This window comes from Xenopus laevis, chromosome 7S (assembly GCF_017654675.1).
Source record: "Xenopus laevis strain J_2021 chromosome 7S, Xenopus_laevis_v10.1, whole genome shotgun sequence".
Taxonomy (NCBI): Eukaryota; Metazoa; Chordata; class Amphibia; order Anura; family Pipidae; genus Xenopus; species Xenopus laevis.
The window spans coordinates 82558255-82581259 of NC_054384.1; positions in this window are offsets into that span (position 1 = coordinate 82558255).

Here is a 23005-nt window from a genome sequence, read left to right on the forward strand (position 1 = left end):
CTGGAAAAAACCGGATCACAGTCGTCGGGTCACCATATGATGGTATTTTTTGTAGTACCATTTTTTGACCTTGTGTAAGACAAAACTCAGTAAAGGAAAACCTTTAGTAATAGTCAGGCAATTTATTCTTACATAATACAACATAACAGTTTTGTCTGGGTAAGCTGTTGGAGTAACACACAGAATGTCAGCCAAGGACTTACCAAAGACCCACCTCTTGGTCCAGGCATTATATAGCTATCAGAAGGCTTTTACAATAATTGTGACATGGGTTTCACGGAAATACCATACATAGTCTGTCTCCTCCTTGTACAATTAATGTCTAAATGATTTACTTAGTCTTACATGTTATCAAAGGAATGTTGTAACATACTGTGCCTAGCTCCAACGGTCCACAGCCTCGCAATCAGCTATGGCTAACCAAGGCCATTGTGGGATTTCAAGTTATTCGAGCAGCACGTCTGCAGGAGGGGGCCACACCAGACAGACTGGCGTTATGCTGATACTCTGGAATTTAAGAAACAGAGTGATGATCTTTTGTTTGTATGGCCTAGTATAAGCTATATGAGTGACCATTGTCCACAGTAGACCATTAGTCCATCCTGCCTTGGGCCTTATAGCGTTATGGCGTCATAGAGGGTGGGGGTGACAACTATCAACCCTCTGACACTAGCCATTCGTCCGTCATAGGAATTGGACCGTTCCAGATATTTTTATATTTACATGTCCCACCTATTCCTGTTTTTTGCATGATTTATTGGCCTCCTTGTACCTACATTTCAGCTGTCCAGCTAATTTGAATGCCTTAAAAGCACGTCTTTTCTTACCCACCTCAACACCAATACTTCTAAAACCACAAAGGTTTTGTTTTTTGACAATGCAGAGATGCCTTCATACTGACAAACTTTGCAAGTCTAAAATGTAATGTTTCTCCCTTATAGTGTTGCCTCAGAAACATAATTTCAAAGGAGACTATTCCTTAAATGCTTACCCACGCAAATGCTAGAGATAAGATTGGTATTATTAGTTATTACAAGTTCCAAAACATAGTCATTCCTGGGGAAGCTAGTACCATTTAGCTCACCCCCTTGCCTAGTTTAAACACTCCCCCAACCTCTTAACCATTCTTTCCCCTATCACAACAGACCCCCTTCCATTGAGGTGCAAACTAACAACTAAAGAGGTTGTACTCCAAGAAAAAACCTTGGCAGTGCTCTAGGAACTCAAACCCTTTCTTCCTACACCCAGACTTGAACCACGCATTTAGCTCCTGCTGTCTTCCTATACGTGCTCGTGGCACAGACATAATTTCTGAAAGAATTACATTGGAAGACCGTTCCTTAATGTTAGAGCCTAGATCCCTGAATTCACTCTTCAAGGTCAAGGTTACTATCAACATGTATTAAGACTGCTGGGTCAAGCCCAGTCCCACCCAATAATTTGTGTACCAGATCAACCACATTCTGAACCCTGGCACCAGGAAGACAGCAAACTGTTCAATTGTAGCGTTCTGGACGACAAATTACCCTATTCACTTTCCTCATAATTGAATCCCCTACAACCACAATCTATTTAGGCCTGGCTCTGCTCTCTACCCTACCACTGCTAGAGAAACTGGTCTCCCGGCTGTCACAGAGATTTGAGTCACATCTAGAATTTCACACAATCTGGGCAAAACTGCTCAGGCGGCAGTGCCGTACAAGTTATCAGGGGCAGCAAAAAGCAATTGCGCTTATTGCACATGCAATGTAGCCCCCTTCAGCGGTGTTCTTATACTGTATATATATTATATGGTATTTTAATTTCTGTCTCACTGAAACTTTTGTATTATAATATATACCCCTGTTGTGAACTATGAGAATATTAAAATTCACTTTGAAGGTCCATGACCCATATTATAAGGTCATGAAACGCTGCAGTGACTTACAATATCCTAATATCTTACAATAGGAGGTACTTTATTCATGATATTGTTTTATGTACACTTGCTTTAGTGCTAGTTAAAAGAAGACACTTTGCACATATCAGCTACTGGTACATTAAAATTGTTTCCATCATTCTTTCTGCTTTCTAGTTTTTTTTTATACAACGATACTCGTCAAAAGGCTCACACACCAGTGTTACCAAACAATAGTGCATTAATCATGTATTGGCATTAGTGCGTGTCTACAACCAATTAGAAAGGTGAATATTCCCCTGTGTGCCAGGGCTATTCTCCCCAACAGTTCTGCTAAGGCAGCTAAATGCTGAAACCTTGTTCTCTCACTTCAGGAAACCACTTCCAGGGTAAACAAAAGCGACTCAGTGGGCTCTGTTTAGATAAATGTAGCCTGTTCCATGGGGTTTGGATATTTATTTAAATCTAATTTGGTGAACTGAACACTGTGGTTTTCTATGAAATAAAAAAAATATATACTTTTTTTAAAATACACGTTTTATTGGCATCCATCTCCCGTGAAGGCGTCAGAACACTGCTGTCCCACCAGATCACTTTACTAAACTTTTAGAATAAATTAAGTGAGAGAGGCAAAGGACAGGTTATAAACAATGAATCCTCTGAGGAGAAGGAGGAGTTTGATGGGCTGGAACATGGAAAGTTAAATAATATGTATTTGATCGCTGCGAATGTGGTTTGTGATGGCTTTCAGTAAAGGACGTAAACTGTAAATGTGCTATACGGTCACCGACATCAGGTTAAACTGTGTGCTCCTGTTTGCACTTGTTTTTTTCATTTCAGAAGTGATGCTCTGCATTTAAGTGCAAAATATAAAGTCACTGAATGAATAGCAAAAGAGAAAACGACTTGTTCCCAATTGGCAAATCATATACACACACAGTGACTCTTTTGTAATGTGGCGTCATCAAGATCAACTGATTTCTTAATAGCTGACCATGTTAAAGTTGGTTTATGTCTATGTAATGGTTAGAAAGGGGGAAGGCTGAATGATCTCCCTTCAGCTACTGACCAGGAGAACATTGTTACATTAAAATCAAAGCAGCCCACATATGAATTTGCAACATTGGCGGCCAGCTCACCCCCCCCCCCCATACACACATACACACAAATTAAAACAAATTTGGTGGTCAGGGCCCCCAAATAAAAGTTTGGTGGCCAGCCCCCCAAGTAAAAAAAATGGGTGGCAAGCCCCCCAGGTTAAAAAAACATTGGTAGCAAACCCCCCCAAGTTAAAAAACCATTGGTGGACAGGGTCCCCCCCAAATTAACCATTGGTGGTCAGGGCACTCCCCCCATGAATGTAAAAAAAAACATTAGTGGCCAGGTATTTAAAGAACAAAAAAACATCATTGGTGGAAACTTACCTTTAAAATTTAGCAGCCAGTCTTCCTCCAGCAGTTTCTTCTTCTGTTCTCCTCGGCAGCTCACAGCTCCGGCTCCCATTCTGCAGCTGGCAATTTCAGCTCCCATTCAGAGGCTTACAGCTTTGGTTCCCATTCAGCGGCTCGCGACTTCGGCGACTCCCAGGTTCCCCTATCCCACTTGGTTATAAATGGAGTGGCCCACCGGGCAAATGCCCAAACTGACAGATTGCCAGTCTGGGCTTGCTCTCAAGGGGGCACATTTACTCAGGGTCAGACTGTGGGGCCCACATGGGGCTACAGCTTCAGGACACCCAAACCCCCCGGGCCCCCATCTCCTCGGCGAAGACACCTCAGCCCCCCCCAGCTGCAACCCCCTTCCACCTACCTTTTCTTCATGCTTGCGATGGGGATTCAGGGAGCAGCGCCAATAGCGGGTCATGGCCGGCAGGGCCTACCGGGTTTTTTTCCCTGATGTCCCACCAGCCCAGTCCGACCCAGCATTTACTAAAGGGCGAATTGTGGTTGTTAAGCAAAAATCTGCCCAAAAGACAATTTGCCATGACATTGCCTATTTACTAAATGGCGAAGAGGACAATTCGTTAGAGAAAAACCTAAGCACTAGCGATCCAGGCGAATTTTTGCTCAGGCAAACAAACGTTAATGTGCAAATTTATCAAGTCTAAACTTTCCAATAAGTTACCCTTTTCACCAAAGTCTTGTTTGCCTGGTTCTACCTGAGGAATTGTTAAGATGAAGCTACATCCTCAACATTAATATGTCAGTGACATCATATCTTGTATTCGAAAAAAGTCATAAAAAAAGAAAAAACTCTGGCATTTTTTCATATTTTAATGTGTGATTATGTTCAAAAGTTGTAACACTTAAATATATGTTATTTACACTTTTGTTGCCACCATTGTTTTTTTTAAAAAAAATATTCTATGGGGCCCCAATGTTTTTTTAACTTTTAAGGGGGGCCCTAGCACCAGTGTTTTTTTAAAAAAAAACTTTTATGGGGGCCCTGGCGCCAATGTTTTTTTTTTAACTTATAGGGGGGCTCTGACCACCAATGGCTTTTTATAACTTGTGTGTGGGGAGTTTACCGTTTTTAGGGCTGATGTCTGTGTTGTCTTTTCATTTTGGTGTCAGGTGGGTGGGATCTGGGGTGGGACTTGGGGGCTGGGTTGGGTGGGGCCCAGGCACCCCCAAAGATTTTATTGTGAAAGGCCCTATGATTTCTAATGGTGGCCCTGCCTAGTGGTATGCTACGATATAGCTGACTACCCCTACCTTTACATTGTTCTGTTCTGTATTGACTGTTAATGTAAGACTAGTAGATGGCGCTCTTACATGTTAAACTGATATGTGTCATTCTGTTCTGCTGGTAATTGTTTCTCTGGCATCTGCCTCTCTATCTGTTTCTTCCTCCCAGTTCAGCCATGTTTTCTAAAGTAAAGTTTGTTCTACTTCCAGCTGCTGTGAAAATTTTCTGTACTACTACAAGGTCCAGAATATAATAGTTCACTGGGTCCCAGCTCACTGAGGTTTTTGGTCAGGGTTTAAAGCTTGATACTGGAGCCTTAAACTCCAGACTCGCAGCACCAGCAGATGCCAACTGTTGTTCTGCAGGGAGACAGTAAAAGAGATCAGCTTAATTAATAGATGTCTAATAAAAGCAATTATGGATTTACTGGATTCACAGATTTACTAAATGTGTTTCTCTAAATACAGGAAAGCTATTAACAAGACCACTAATCCAGTGTATGCTAAATGTGTCTGTTCCATAAACCCAATGGCTATATAAGTGCATGTATTGCCTTAATATTTACCTGGTTTCTCTGCTCCTCTGTTTACTAATTGATCTGTCACTGAATTTGGCTCTTTTTTCTGGATTCTGCTTGTTTGTTATTGTTTGCTTTCCAATATCAGCCTGTTTGGACTTCACAAAGACTGTCCTCGACTATGGGGACTTATTATTTCTGTTTTCTTCTAATATCTATTTTTATTTGTGCTGCTGGGTCTGGTTGGGCCCACATACTGGGAGAGGAAGGCAGGCAAGCCGTAGAAAGCTCACGTATGGTCTCCTTTGCAGCTAAGGACCTGGTTCACTCCTATTCCTAACCTTGTATTTGTAAGTAGGTTTGGCTTGTTTCACCTGTTTCTGGCCACAGGTGATCAGTGTAAGCCATTTGTCTGGCTATAAAACCCCCTGCTCTGCCCAACAGTTTCCAATAGTCCCTGGGTGTGATTCTAGTGTAGGGTACACATCATGGGTATAAAAGGTACAGGTGTATGCTGCTGATACCAAATTATAAGGGACCCCAGTGTGACAGGTGGGTTTCTATTAGGGATGCGCCGAATCCAGAATTCGGTTTGGGATAAGGCAGAACCCTAATCATAATTTGAATATGCAAATTAGGGGTGGGCAGGGAAATTGTGTGACTTTTTGTCACAAAACAAGGAAGTAAAAAATGTTTTCCCCTTTCCACCCCTAATTTGCATATGCAAATTAGTGTTTGGTTTGGTATTCATGACTGCTCATATTTTCAATTGATATATTGACTTCCTTACGAGCAAAAGACACAACTCTGTCTGTTAATTGGCTCATGTGACCTAATAAGTATAGTTTGTTTGGTATGTTTGTGTGCACCGTGAATCCTACGATCCCAGGGAGCGATCCCTTATTTTTTAAAATGGAAATTTTCTATTTATGATTACCCAATGGCACATACTACTAAAAAAGTATATTATTATGAAAATGGTTTATTTACATGAAGCAGGGTTTTACATATGAGCTGTTTTATGTAATATGTTTTAATATGGATGCACCAAATCCAGGAGTCGGTTAAGGGATTCAGCCAGGATTCTGCCTTTTTCAGCCGAATCCTTCTGCAAGGCCAAACTGAATTTGTCACAAAACAAGGAAGTAAAAAATGTTTTCCCTTTCCCACCCCTAATTTGCATATGCAAATTACGGTTTTCATTCGGTTCGGTATTCGGCCGAATCTTTCGCCAAAAATAGTGGATTCAGTGCATCCCTAGTTTTTATAGAGACCTACATTGTTTGAGGGGTATAGTTTTCCTTTAATAGACACATTTAGCTAATGTATTTGTGAATATTATTGTTATTAACATGTATAAACAATATATGCCCATCTAGGAGTTAACATTATACAAAATGAACTAAAAAGCAAGATATTGGAATACAGTCCCCAGCCAGCGGGGTCAGATGAACTGGGAAAGAAGATTAACACTTTACTGCCCTTTTCTAGTTATTTGTAGCGTGATGTGGTGCAACATTGCCATCTTGTGGGCAGATGACAGACAATACAGATGACTTTCATTGGTTATAATCTGTGCTTGTGTTGCCTTTAGGAGCAGATATTTTTGCAGGATGTCTAAGCAAAACCAGAATAGAACCATGTGTAGAAGCACACAAAACTAGTGAAATGTGTTACAAATATGAGTATATACAATAAACATTTGCAAAAATGAAACAATGAAAATATATGAAATGGTCCTAGGGCCCTGGTACGAATAGATTCCAAAATTCTGGACTTCCTACTTTAAGCAGCTCTATATGTCATATAGCCATGGGCTGCATGCACAGTTACAGAAGCCTTGCATGTGGCAATGGGGCAGTAGAAAGTATATTTTAAGAAAATGAAGATTCACAAATTGTGTTATATTCACCATTCTAGCAACAAGTGTGTTGTACTGTTTTTTGTGCAAGCAATAACTGGATGAAACTTTGTTATTAAATGTAATGTGCATTCATACAAAAACTCCAATAAATCTATGTAGGCAGTTGACAAAGGCTTCCTCATTGATCTGCTACAATGGAGACCTTATAGCATTTCTCAAAAGTGGCCAGCTGGAGAGAACAGGGAGGCAGCCATAGATGAAGCAAATTATATATACATGCTCAGCCAAGAGACTGTTTGTGTAACACCCTACCTGGGGACCTGGTATTTCGGTGCTGGCTGCATTGCCACTGCTCTATGTGAACAGCTAAGGCCCTGGTTCACTCCTATTGCTAACCTTGTATTTGTAAGTAGGTTTGGCTTGTTTCACCTGTTTCTGGCCACAGGTGATCAGTGTAAGCCATTTGTCTGGCTATAAAACCCCCTGCTCTGCCCAACAGTTTCCAATAGTCCCTGGGTGTGATTCTAGTGTAGGGTACACATCATGGGTATAAAAGGTACAGGTGTATGCAGCTGATACCAAATTATAAGGGACCCCAGTGTGACAGGTGGGTTTCTATTAGGGATGCACCAAATCCAGAATTCGGTTTGGGATAAGGCAGAACCCTAATCATAATTTGAATATGCAAATTAGGGGTGGGGAGGGAAATTGTGTGACTTTTTGTCACAAAACAAGGAAGTAAAAAATGTTTCCCCCTTTCCACCCCTAATTTGCATATGCAAATTAGGGTTTGGTTTGGTATTCAGCCGAATCTTCCGCAAAGGCTTAGGGGTTCAGCCGAATCCAAAATAGTGGATTCATTGCATTCCTAGTTTCTATGGAGGCCACAAGGGAGTAGAACAGAATCAGCTGTAACCTGTAGCCTGTTATGTTGTTTTTCGACAACCCCATCTCCTTAGAACAATAATATGTGGGTCATTTTAGCAAAAGTTGTTCTTATCATTAAATGTTTCATTAGACCCTTATGGCAAGATTGTAAGCCAGAGGGCTGATAAACATAAATTCCTTGCAATTGGCTGTTTAATTATTTTTGCCTCCAAACACACATACTGGGAGAAGACGTTTGCTTTTAGACATGTTTCAGACCATCCAGCCCGAGAGGATAAGCTACACAATCAATTTCAATAAACAGCCAGTGACCATTAAAAAAGCGAGTGACCGTTGCTATGTTCAGAATGTCAAGAAAAATTATCTATACCTTGAGGACAAAACGGCCATACTTAATAGATTTGAGATCAAAAGGATTTGAACTCCAATCCCACCTTATTGAATATTTTCTCATTTATCAGTATCCTCAAAGTTATTTGACCTATTAAGCTATTGAATAATGTCGACAGGTACCACCTACAGACTCAATTGCTGCCAGGATATGAGATTCAATAAAGCAAACAAATCTTCATACATTTTACTAATTTTTATTGTGGAAGTTAATTGCACATTGCTGTGTATGTCTATAGTATCTATTACTTGTGCTGTTCTCCAAAATACCAGTTTTTGTCATTCAGCAATTTTCATGGCACAAAAGCACAAGAAAAAGAAAAAAAAAGAGATTCCGAGAGATTTTCCAAGTAAAAAAAAACAGTTCTGCAGAATTTCTGTATCCAGATTAACAGCGATGTGCTTAATTGTCTCTCCGGAATAAATATGTCACACTGTTTACTTTAGCCGCAATCTACACACTAAACACACAGATACAAGTGCAAAACAGGGGGAAAAACAAACTTGAATTGTACAATTCACTTTTGAGTTTTATGTTTAGATAAAAATATTTTTTTAATGTATGGATGGGGGGAGGGTTGTCACCCAAGACAGCATACCCCTCTGCCGCTCCCCACTTCCAACCACTTATCTCTCTTGGGCATAGGACCTGGGGGATGATGGGAATTTAGTCAACCTGACAACTACACCTCATGACCTGCATAATGCAAAGATATTTTCGGGTGTTTTGACACCCATCCAAAGTTTGAAAGTTATTCTGTTAATAAACCATGCACATTTATTAAATGATTAAATTGTCTATTTTTAGAGTGTAACATCTCATATCCCATAACTAAAGGAGTTAAAGAATTAACAGTGACTCTGGGCTCAGGGCAGTGTAATGCAACAACTGACCAAACAAGGGTGATTCTGTCGTAAAATGTGATTGCTTTCATATCTATCTCCTAACACTGTTGTGTTAAATGAGGAACACCTATCATGGACAAAGAGAGGATCCCAACAACAAAGGATGAAAGTATATGTTGTTTACACCCTCCGAGTATCAGAACAGGTCTTAGATCCCGGGAATAAAGGTCAGGTACTGTTTGTGCAACACTGCCATCTACAGGACACTACTAATTTGGAGGTTTCAATGGCTCATCATATGACACCGACTTGATTGGCTGGGACTGTCTTTTTGGTGTGGCTGTCCTGGGAAAAGGGTAGTATGTTTGTTTGAATGGTCTTCCTTATCCTATATAATAAAGTCCAAGTGTCTCTGCGTCCAGTCCCAGTCCCTGTGTCCGTGGAAATGCGCTACTGCGCATGTTCCACCACGGACATCAGCACACAGAGCCTTTTAAAGCACTTAGGCGCCAGTAACGGATAGAAGAGTGCAGAGGACGGAGGGGTTGTTTTGTATGTGACTTATAGAAGGAAACAACAGCTGCTTTTACTCAAATTCCTATACATTGGTGCTTTGCCCCCTTCCCTGTGGTGACACGCAGTGCGCTTATGGCAAACTAACTTTCCATTCAGACAACCCGTGCAGCCACTCGACCATAGCGGAAGTGACGTTTGGGGGTGGATCTATCTTGGGCTTTGGCGCTCTCCTTCCTTTCGCGCCGGTTGCTGTGGTGTGTGGCGGCTCCATGTGCGCAGCTGCTTCTTAGCCTCGGTCAGTGCCACAGTCCGCGCCTCTGCCGCTCCCACACGCGCAAACATGGACCCCAACATCCTTATCGAGGCCCTGCGGGGCACCATGGACCCGGCTCTGCGGGAGGCGGCCGAGAGACAACTCAACGAGGTGAGAGTGGGGCCTGGCCCGGCCTGTCTGACACTTCCCCGGGCCTGTCTGACACTGGAACCCACAGTTCTTATCCCTTCTCTGTGTGGCAATAGGAATGTGTGGGAAACACTTATGTCTTCTTTTCCAACTGCCCCCAAATAACGTCTGTTCCCTCCCCTGTCTGTCACACTGCCCCCCAATAATATCTATTATATCCCTGTCACATTGCCCCCCAATAATATCTATTATATGTCTGTATATCCCTGTCACACTGCCCCCCAATAATATCTATTATATCCCTGTCACACTGCCCCCCAATAACATCTATTATACTGTATGTCTGTATATCCCTGTCACACTGCCCCCCAATAATATCTATTATATCCCTTTCACACTGCCCCCCAATAATATCTATTATATGTCTGTATATCCCTGACACACTGCCCCCCAATAATCCTATCCTATCCTATATAATAAAGTTCAAGTGTCTCTGCGTCCAGTCCCTGTGTCCGTGGGATTGCGCTACTGCGCATGTGCCCCACGGACATCTACCCAGATGAGAAAGAAACAGCACACAGAGACTTTTAAAGCGCATGTGCCCCACGGACCTCTAGCGCCCGTTAATTTAACGGGCTTAATGTCTAGTGTGTATATAAAGAGCATTGTAAATACTTTTTTAATTAGTCACTTTCCACTCCCTTCCATTGCACCTCTCCCTATCCCTTTCTTCCTCCTTCCATCTCAGTTAGTTCCCTTTTTATGTTATACCTTTGTAATTCCTTTGTAAAGAAATACCACTTATTTAAAGATCAGACTGTCTCAAGTCATTAGCCAGGCACTCCAAAATAGAGCAGATCCAACATAGAGTAACGGTGTACTCAAAGTTATGAAAACATCAACAGAGATTAAAAGCAGCCATACATGCAGAGATATTATCATATAACAGACAGATGGTCATAAGGCTGATTGTTTGGTATACAGAGGCACACTTAATCAAGGGCATGCTGACCTGAAACAGGTACTGTTGCTCCACTAATAAATGTAGCGGCAGCTTAGTTCTGTTCTTGGTTCACCACGCTTTTTCTTTCTGGTGTGAAATATCCATAGGGCTGCATAAGCAGAAGTTCTGGACAAGCAAAGGGGCCAGATCGTTACTAAGTTTAGGACGGAAGGCAACACCAGCTCGCCAAGGGACAAACGAGAATATAGTGAGATCAGGCAAGCAGAAGTCTGTCCAGGCAGAGTACAAGCAATGTCAGGCAGGCTAGGATCAGTTCAGGCAGAGTTCAAGCAGGGATCAAAACCAGAATATACAGTATCAAACAGAATAAGTGCACCCAGGAACTAACAAAGTAGACCTAACAATGAGTTTTAGCCCAAGGCCCCTTTAAATAGTCAAACTTAGTGCCAAAATGCGATGATGTCATGACGCTTGGCGCATAAAACCCGGAAGTGCATGCCATGCACGCCATAAAACACTGCACCGGCAGACAGGAAGAACTAGGACTGCGGCGGCCCATAGTCCCCACTAGACCACCAGGTAACCTCACAAGGGACTTGGATAATTTCTTGGACAAGAAAATATCCAAGGCCATAGTTATACTAAAGTCTACAATTAATATAAATATTGGTATCCATGGTTTATGTGAGCGTATGGAGGGGTCAGTCTGTGTGAGTGTATGTATGAATGAACGCTGGGTTTCATTTGGAGGGGTTGAACATAATGGACTTTGGTCTTTTTCAACCTAACTTAACTATGTACACTTTCCTGTGTAACTATCTGAACTGTGTGTGGGACAATGTTGCAGTTGCTTGGGTACTCGGTTTAATGCAACTTTTGTCAAATTGCCCAAAATAGAGGCAGATGGGTCGTAGTGATATACAGTACTGATCTGATCAACTGCCTAATCTGGGGGTCCTACAAAACACTGAAATGGGACTACCATAAGTCAAATGACCTGGCCCAATCATATAAACCCATAAGCTAAAAGCATATGTTTCAGTACTAGAACCCATTATACAGACAAGACAAATTTACAATATATATTTACAATATTACTATAAGACAAATAATATAATCACTAAGTTTACTCTATGTCGTGTCTTTATGATTTCATAAACTCTCATAACCACAGGTTGCAAAAGCTGTAGGGAGAAAATAGCTTTTTGGAGCATACAGTATAATTATGTTTATTGAGCAATTGAGTTTATAAACACAGGCATAGGCTGCAAATTATCCTGGGCATGTTATTTCAACACAGATGTCCTGAAGATGTCTATCTCATCTGCTGCTGACATTTGAGATGGATTTTCAGATTCGAAACTCACTCAAGATTTCAGTGAAGACTTCTACATTTTAAGAGATGAACAACATGGAACAGCTGTTCTTTTATAAGCCTGTCCTGGTGGACCTAAACTGAAATGGCCTTTTCTTTAGCATTCTTTTCTTATGCCAATATTTAATTTAATTGTCATCATTAGGAGTTTTCTAGATTTAAACAGATCAGGGTATGTTTAACTGTTACTGCGTGATTTCGTGATTAATAGGATTCAATAATACAGACAGTAAATGTGAGCTTTTATATTACTTCTCTCATTTGAGCCATTCGCAGTAGACTCTAATACAACAACAAACGAAGAATTACACTGCTATGGTAAACAATATGGCTGCCTCTATTCGTAAATGCAGAAATGCAGAAAATTTCTGTTAAGAGCATTAAGGTTATTACATCTCACACAATGGGACAATAGATATAAAATAAAATCATTTTTAAGTATATACAATATTTCTGAACTAGTTGCCCAACTTAGTTTCAGGGTTACAGCTTTGTACCGTCTTCAAAACAAGTTGACTGCATTGCAGAAGGTGTACTGGAGTCAGCTGGTTTTCATTGAAGTAGTATTTAAAGGTATTTAGTTATAGGGAAAAAATTTTTTCAATATGCATCAGTTATTAGTGCTGTTCAAGCAGAATTCTGCAGTGAAAACCATTTTTCAAAAGCAGAAACGGTTGTTTTAATATTTAATTTTGAAATCTGACATGGGGCTAGACATGTTGTTAGTTTCCCAGGTGCCACATGACACATGACTTGTCACTCTTTACTTGCTGCACTGCAAGTTAGAGTGATATCACCCCATCCATTTCTTTCCCAGCAGCCTAACAATAGAACAATGGGCAGTAACCAAATAACAGCTAAAAGCTCCCTGGTAGAAAGAGAATAGCACTCAATGGTAAAACTCCAAGTACTGTAACTCCTTCAGTTACAGTCTGAAAGCAGTCCCATTGTACAGTGCTGACACATTCTTAAAGGCACAGTGACTGCCTACACACCAGTTAGTCAACCAGTTCAGTGGTTAGAATTCCCTAAAAATTTACTAAAATGATTCAATTTATTAATTATAATGGCAAAATACCTAAGAGCTTGGTCTTCCATTCCTTCACTTTAGAAACTTGATTTCATTGAATATGGGGGGATTTTAAAGCTGTCTTTGCCAGAGGTTAGATATATGAATTGTTTTGTTGGCACTCTTTGCAATATACAGATTGGTATATGCCAGGGTACAAGAGAAAATATGACATGCTCACAGCATTACCATGTATTTATATCTGTAGCTACAGATACTCAGGCAGCTCAGAGAAGAACAAAAGCGCAGATGGTCTCCAGATGAGAGATGACAATTGTTTGGGGCTGCAGATGCCTTGGGGTGAATGTCACTATGCCAAGAAATAACTTTTACAAAAGTACAAGACAATACTTTTATCGATTTCGCAAACCAGATGTCTTGAAACTTACAAGATCTTTTCGATAGCCTCAGCAGGCCAGGTGCTGGAGATTGTCCAGTTACTGTATATACAGTATACAATGAAAGGGCTTTATACATTACATTGTAATTAACTTGGGCACGATGGGAACATCAATACTCTGAGTCAGCACCTATCTGTTTTGCCTCTCCCTGGTTAAACGGGTCAAACTGATTAGTACATGTTTTAAGTGTGAGGGGAACATTACAGTTCAGAGTGAAAGATTCAATAGTTTTGTTGGAACTTTGTTTAAACAGGGTGGGATTGTTGAGAAATTGGGTAGGAACAGGGCTTTTTTGCTAAGCAGAGACTGTATTACAGGATAACAATGCAGATTTGTAGCATTGGCGAGAGTGCTATAATAATAGAAGTAGTTAAATTAAGACAGAAGATGGTAGAGATGATGCAGTCTTCAAAGACAAGTATGTTAGACCTTTACCTCTCTCCTCAACAACTCTGCACTGTTTATATTTGTAAGATTATATATACAGTATATCATATCAATTAAAGGAGAAGATGCACATAAATTATCAGTTGTTGTAGTTTATCATATAGGGAATCCTATCATTTATGCATAAGTTACAGTTGCCAGCAGTAATGTGACTACCACAGGGGCAATGACAGAGCAGGTGGTAGCTGGTTAGTGCTTGTGGACATATACCCAGTGTCGGACAGGGACCCCCTGCCCAAGTCTCAAATCCCCCTCTGTCCCACTTATTTCCCCCACAAACTCTGGCACTCGCAAATGAGCCCTGGAGTGCAGGCGCTGCTGGCTGTATAAAGTGGGTCTGGGCAAGCGGGCTGGGACTCACCGGATTTTTTTCCCATGTCCCGCATGCCCTGTCCGACCTTGCATGCCTAAGGGATTACATGTCATCTGCTTGAGTGCACATGCCAGAATGAGCATGCCCAAGTCATTGCCAGGCCATTCCTTTAAAATCCATATGTTTAATGGACATTTACTGATTAATTCAGGCACTCTTGCACCAAAGTTGCTTCACTCTGCAACATAGGTGTAGGGTTTGCCAGTGGAAACTAACCCAGTCACAAAGTTAGAATACCCTGCATAATTTCTTTGCAAATGTATGGATGTGAGTGTTCTGTGCCCCTGCTAGCACTAGCACTTGTATGTGATGTAAGAGCAACTGCTAGTACAGTTAAAGTGCAAGTTAACTTGATTGTTCAAGGTCAGTAGGGTCTTACACATGTTCATCATGGCTCATTGTGTTTGAAATAGGCCAATCGGCTGCACATTTCCAGTATTATTTTAAAGCTGTGGATTCCTTTGAAAATCAAAGGCTTTATGGGAACATTTTCAAAGAAAGCCCTTTCTCAATGGTATGCCTGCAGCCCATGTATTTGTTGCAGACCACTTAATAAAGCATGGGCTTGTTCATCACTGTACAAGCCTCCTATTTTTTCCTTCCAGCAAAAAGACCACACAGATATTTTACAGTAAATCATGGGGCAAATGAATATTTAAAAAATAAAGTAATTAATATAAACACACGCAGATGAGCCCTGCATGGTTCTGAAGCAGGAATAACCTGGATATCTGTCTAATAATACAAAACCTTATACAGTTTCCTGACCCCATGAGCTTTTTCTGTTTTCATGTTATAAGGCTAGGTTTGTGTTATCATACAATGAATGCCCCATAGATGTAAAAGATTTATACACTCACCAGTAAAAATGTTGGCTTTGGGTGCCAAGCCCCAAGCCCCAAGCCTACAGCTGGAAGGAGAGGATTAAACCATATCAGAAAAAATGAGCAGGCACTCAAAAACTCCAACGTGACAGATAACAGAGTAAAAGGTATATTATATGTCATTTAAAGCCTTACATGTTTCCTGGTATAGGGCACTTAGTCATAGGCTATAAAATAGTCATACAGACTATGACTATTGTGCTGTATATACAAAATGCATACGCTTTTATGGACATGTAAACTTAATAAAATATACTTTTGACTGTAACTGACCCATCACGCTGGAGTTTTTGAGTGCCTGCTCGATTTTTCTGATATGATTAGTATGACTTTGGCATTCTCCCCAGGATGAACCCTCACAAGATAGACATAGTAGGTGTAAAACTAAATAAATTCTGTTTGTAAAGTACAAGTACAGGGAAAGCAGGTGGGTGTGACTGTTTAGGTAAGGGGAGTGGCCATGGGTCTTCAGGTCATAACTTGACAGGGCCCACAGCCCAAATAAATTGGGGCACCCTGTAATGAGGGCCCTCATAAATTAGTAGTATGGTTTCCCATAATTACTGATGTCAGCAGTGGGTACAACACTACTACTACAAAGGAAAATTGTCTGACTTTAGTTCTTGCTGATGAGTCCTATTTCAAGTTGATCTTTTTACACGTTCCTTCCATTCCCCAAAAATATACAGGCAGGTTAATGGGCCTCTAATAACACCTGCAGCTTCTCAAGAGCAATGGCCAGAGGCAGACAGGGGCATTGACTGTTGCTGGTCCAGATTTCAGTGCAGAAGTCTGCTGGGGCAGCACTATTAACTGGTGCATTTTGAAAAAACTATCCCATGACAGTTTCCCTTTAAAGGTCATTATGACATTTTGTGCACATACAGTAGCTTCTAAAGTGTATTCCCTGAAAGAAAAGCAGGGATTGTTTGTCCATTTATTGAAATATATTAAGGATTATCAACTAAATTTTTACCCATGAGTCACATTCAGTTGTAAAAATGGTTGGGGAGCAACACAAGCATGAAAAAAGTACCTGCGGGGACTAATAAAGGCTGTGATTCGGTAGCCCCTATGTGGACTGGCAGTCTTAAGGAGGCACAGTTTGGAAGTGCACATGGTTTTATACAACCAAAACTTGCCTCCAAGTCTGGAATTTAAAAATAAGCACCTGCTTTGAGGCCACTTGGAGAAACATCCAAGGAGTTGGTGAGTAACAGGTTGCTCATGAGCCACTGGTTGGGGATCACTGATATAGTGAGTGCATTTGTAATAATTTACTGATTTACTTAACAAGCAATATCACCCCAATGGAGGAAAGGATCTTTATTTATTTACTACGGACAATAGGAGGATTGAGGATATTTAAAGCTCTCCTTAATAGCACTATCGTGGTCATAATGCCACAAAGGTTAGAGAATAAAAAGTGATATTTTAGAGGCTCACTAGAAGCTGAAAGAATATTTTCTTTCATATCACTGTCTCCACTAATCACCCTAATCCACTGATTTATAATTGTACGGAGTCCTAATGCAGCTTCTGGAAACCCAACATTGTAAATTGCATCTGAGGCCACTGAGTTTCCCCTTGTTACAAATCATATAAGTCATATGCGAAAGGGAACATTTAAGCAACATTTAAGAACATTGAGCAAGCATAATTAAGATGAAAACAGAAGGCTGCCACTTTAATAACTGGCCCTATGGGGCATATGAACAGGACCCGTTGTGAAACTAACTTTTTTTTTTTAATTTAATTTTTACCCTCCCTCTTACATATACCGCCCATGCCACCACTGCTGCCGCTGCCCTCTTTGCCCCCAGTCATGTTGACTCTCTGTTCACTCCCTGCTCTTTGTAGAAAATCCAAGATGGCCGTGCATTCCGCAACGCAAGTAATGCTTTCAATCTATTCACTGATTTTACTGGCATGTCAGGAGTACAATAGAGTGCTTATTGGGCATTGTAGACAAATCTTATGAGTTTAATCTTATTGGTATGTTGAATGTTTATTGGCTATATCCACAGTGATTATACTGGCACACCTGGGGTTAATATGCTGATTATCCCGTTTCTGTACTTATACTAGCACGTTTGGGGTTAATATGCTATTATCCATTTTACTTAGGGATTATATTGGCATGTCTGGGGTTAATAGGCTCATTATCCATTTTGTATAGTAATTATACTGGCACATCTAGGTTGTGTTTCAGTAAAATGGGTGTGGTATTTAGGGGTGTGGCCAAAAGGTAGGCATGACTTTTTGGATAATAGGGACTTTTTGGATAATAGGGACCAACCATTTGGATCTTTGCCCAGGGCCCACTAAGGCCTTAAACCGGCTCTGCTGAAAGTTCATACGGCTAGGACACAGTCAGCTAAATGGAAAGTAAAGGATATAATGTTTGAATAGAATACATTAAAAGCAACAAATAAGGCCCCAGTCAGTGTATATTAGCATCAGACACTACGTACCTTACCTGCGTCTAGCAAAATCCTCATTAGTACCCACTTCTTCAGATAAGATGATAATCCTTTCACAGTCAGAGGGACCCTCTGTATATAAATTAGCCGAGGATCAATCCAGCCAGCTTGCTTTACAAAAGTGAGATTTATTTATTCAGTTTTACTCACTTTATAAAAAACGGTTTTAGGGTCACAGCTGCCGTCGACTGAAAATTAAGCTTGATGGGCAGTGATATAGGCAATAGCATAGTGGTATGAGATCAAGATTAGACTTTTATTTTTATAAACAAACAGCTTTTCCCTTGCAATTCAAGTAGACAAGAAGAAAAACACAAGGGTTTTTTCACTAATCATATTCATAAGCACTAGAAACTTGAGGGTTCTGCAGATCTTTGAAATATATGCCAAGATAAACCTAATCAAAATATAGAGAAATTAAAGCACAGGAGTGACTTTTGCAGAAAAAGATCAGCCTGCGTAGCCGAAACTTTGTTTTGATGTTATCTTCTCTAATGCTGCCCCCTGGTGTTCCATCAAGAGGTTGACATATAAAGCACTAACTTGGAACATTTACAAATCACTCTATGTCAGAAGGAACATAAATAGTGACCTCAAAGTATCTCTCTGGCATGCGGAAAGTTAACAAAAACAAAAAAACTTGAGCAACATAACGGCTTATGTTTAGCATATATTCAGTTATGTGATTTTGGAGAAATTGATACCTGAGCCCTGGAAATAGTAAATACTCACGCAAATGAAATAAAACCAAAAATAATAATACACATACTATCTGGGGGAAAATGTATTTACTTAATGCACCAGTAGCTGGGTGCTGGGACAGGGCAAGGGGCTTTGTAACAAACTGAAACATACTCCAAGGAAAGAGGTCTCAATATAACTTCATTACTCAATATACTGACTAGTGAATCAACACAAAAGTGTGAAGTTGCATTACACCAAGACAAAGAAATGATACAAAATTGTCCCAGTGCAGTTGGTCATAGCAACCAATCAGACCTTTTTTTAGTTTCTAACTTGCAGCAGACTGATCAAAATGAATTGGTTTAAAAGAGTGGTCCACTTTTAAAGTATCAGTAACATCAAAACAAGTGTTTTAAAGTAATAAAAATATAATGCAGTGTTGCCCTGCACTGGTAAAACTGATGTGCTTGCTTCAGAAACACTACTATTGTTTATATAAATAAGCTGCTGTGTAGCTATGGGGGCAGCCATTCAAAGGAGAAAAGGCTCAGGTTACACAGCAGATAAGCTCTGTAGAACATAATGGTGTTATTTACATCAGTTTTACCAGTGCAGGGCAACAGTACACACTTTTTTTTTTGGTGTCACTGTTCCTTTAAGTAACTTTTTCTATGTTATAGAATGGCTAATTCTAAGCAACTTTCCAGTTAGTCTTCATTATTTCTTTTTAATGTTTTTTTAATTATTTGCCTTCTTCTGATGCTGTCTCATGCTTTCAAATGGGCCCCCCATCAAACAATAAGTGTTCTGTAAGGCTACAAATGTATTGTTTCCGCTACTTTTTCTTACTTCGCTTTCTATTCATGCCTTTTTATTCATATTCTAGTCTCAAATCAGGGTTGCTAGGGTAATTTGGGCCCTAGAAAACAGCTTTATGAACTGTAAACTGGAGAGCTGCTGAATAAAAAGCTAAATAACAAAGGAGAAGGAAAGCTACGGAGGCATTTTATTGCCAATAGATTAGCTGCAATAGTGCAAGCTAGAATGCTATATTTATTCTGTTTGTTTAGAATAGGAACTGCAGTATTAATGTGGTGTGACATCACTTCCTGCCTGAGTCTCTCCCTGCTCTGGGCTCAGATTACAGCAGAGAAGGGAGGGGGGTGGGGGGGAGAGGAGCAAACTGAGCATGCTCTTGCCCAGGGCAATGAGGTTTAAGCTGAAGGCAGGAAGTCTGATACAGAAGCCCATGAGTACACAATAGAAGGAAAGAAATGCTGTGTTTCTTTTGACAGGGAACTCAGAGCAACATTACTTTGGGGGTTTACTGGTATATTTAGATGGACCTTTCTGATAAGGCTTACTTAGTTTTAACCTTTCCTTCTCCTTTAAAACCCACAAATAAAAACCAATTGCAAATGTATCATACTCTACATCATAAAAGTTTGTTTAAAGGTGAACAACCCCTTTAACTGTAACTGTGAAAATGAATGGGTTTTGTATAGCAAAATGAGTGATCAATATCTGAATCCTTTTGTTTTAAAGGGCACCTATCACCTAAGAATGGTTTTCCCCATTAGAGATCCCACTCTTGCCCCCACACCAGAAGGGTGCTCCCTCTGTTGGCAGCAATATTGGGGCTCATGCATTGGTAGAACGGGCCCCCTTGTGATGTAGATGGTGGGGCAAAACAAATAAGGAACTTGCTCATCTGGGAGCTCCTATAGCACTTCACCAGAGTGTGGGTTCTATTAGCAACTGAATTTGGGACATCCAGTGATAATTACACTTACTTTTATAATTATATATATTTTTAAGCAACAATTGTTTCAACACATGACCCAACAACAAAGGGGACATTCACCAAAAAAATACTTATGAATAATAAAAGAAATAGTAAAACTAAGCAACTTTCTGCTTAGCAGTCACTGAACATTTTTAGCGGTTTCAAGGTTATTTGTAAACATCTACCCGACTCCTGAAACAACGTATCAGAAGCAGCTTATAAGACCTGGAGAAGGTTCTTCTGCTACATTGTTTCAAAAGTCAGAACCAGATGAAAGGGATAAACAAACACTAGTGAGTAATTATTTTTTATATCATATCTCTGTTTATTCGTTTTTGTAAATAAAGTATACATGATTAACAATGAATTAAGATTGTCGTTGTACTAGGAGTAATTTTAAACTGGTTTTTAATGAATGTATAACAGAAAGCTGCTTACAGTTGTATTTTCTTTCATTATGCAAATAGCCGTTTTTGGGTGTAGTTCCTCTTTAAAGGGATACGGTCATGGGAAAAAAACATTTTCAAAATGAATCGGTTAATAGTGCTGCTCCAGCAGAATTCTGCACTGAAATCCATTTCTCAAAAGAGCAAACAGATTTTTTTATATTCAATTTTGAAATCTGACATGGGCTAGACATATTGTCAATTTCCTAGCTGCCCCATGCCATGTGACTTGTGCTCTAATAAACTTCAATCACTCTTTACTGCTGTACTGCAAGTTGGAGTGATATCACCCCCCCCCTTTTTCCCCCCAGCAGCCAAACAAAAGAACATTGGGAAGATAACCAGATAGCAGCTCCCTAACACAAGATAACAGCTGCCTGGTAGATCTAAGAACAACACTCAATAGTAAAAACCCATGTCCCACTGAGACACATTCAGTTACATTGAGAAGGAAAAACAGCAGCCTGCCAGAAAGCATTTCCCTCCTAAAGTGCAGGCACAAGTCACATGACCAGGGGCAGCTGGGAAATTGACAAAATGTCTAGCCCCATGTCAGATTTCAAAATTGAATATAAAAAAATCTGTTTGCTCTTTTGAGAAATGGATTTCAGTGCAGAATTCTGCTGTAGTAGCACTATTAACGGATGTGTTTTTAAAAAAAATTTTTTTGATACTCTATAAACATGAATTTTCACCATTTCAACACATTGACGCTTGCATATGTATAAAAGGCTAACCCCTCATTTTATTGCTTTCATAATAATGACATGAAAATTACCTTCAAGTGCATAGAAAGCATCAGAATTTCCCAATGGTAGGACAGTGGCAAACTCTAGTTTCACTCTTTGATAAATGTGACCAGCATTGGACTGGCCCAACAAGAAAACTCCCAGCGGGCCCAGATGTAGATGGAATAGTAGTAGATTTTAGTGTGTAAAAAGGCGGCATGTGGAGGAGAAAAAGTAGTTTGGAGAGTGAGTCTAAGAATGATCTTTGTATTTATGCTGGTTCTATGTCCTCCCAGACTGAGATGCATAGGCTCCATTGTGCCACACTATTGCTAGCTTGAGTCATTGACACTTTTTCATTCAGAAGTCCAGGAGTGACAAGTCTGTAGATAAAGGCAATATAAATAGTATTTCACAAAGGCAAAAGCAATACATACATATCTGTAACATTTCCGCAATAGCAATTGAGGGATTAAAGGACAAAGGTTTTAATACATGAAGATAATGGAAATCACATGCCTTAAGAGCAAAGATCAAACAGATAATGAGCACAAAAATAAGCAGGATAAACGCCTACGATGCCGACTATACTGCAAACAGAAATACACCCGTTTAGGTGTTACTTTGAAAATAATCCAGTTCCTGGACTCCAGGCATTCATACAATTTGATATGATGTTGTCATGTGCTCTGAACGAAGCACCCCAGGACACACTATTACTACAAACAGGGTTGTGGTAATGTTGAGAATACTGTAGTGTCTTGAGAAGACAGATAGTATTTCTGGCCAGCAATCAGAGTTGCACCCACCACTTATGTGAAGTCCAGATGTGAAGTAGAGAACTTCTGAGAGCAGTAAAATGAAGAGATACCCTATATGCCACTTTAGGTATGCAAAAAAAAAAGTGCTGATTCAGCCAAATTCCTAGCCAAATCCAGGGCAAATCCTATCATAAAGCGCATTTTTGTAACTGCCATCAGCTGATGTCCCAGTGTTGCCTTTAATCATGAAGTTTCATGCCTGGAATTCCATTGGCTCAGATTTGTTCCGGTTGACACCGCACCTTACACAGTATGTCTTTTTCCCAACTTCTTTTATTATGTAACGTTTCATCACCAACATACTTGCTTGCTTGGACAAGTTCTTAGATTTAGGAGACTCCCTTGTTCCTATAAAATCTGCAATGTGTTGAAGCTTTCAGAAAGATTTTCAGTATATAAACACTGACGAGTCTTTATTAAACCCAAGTAAGGGCATGTATAATGTATTATTTATACCTGTAGAAGTCACGTGTATTCAGCCAGCTGCTATAAAAAAAATGTAATATTGCGGCCTTTTTTTTGTCTTCTGTCATAT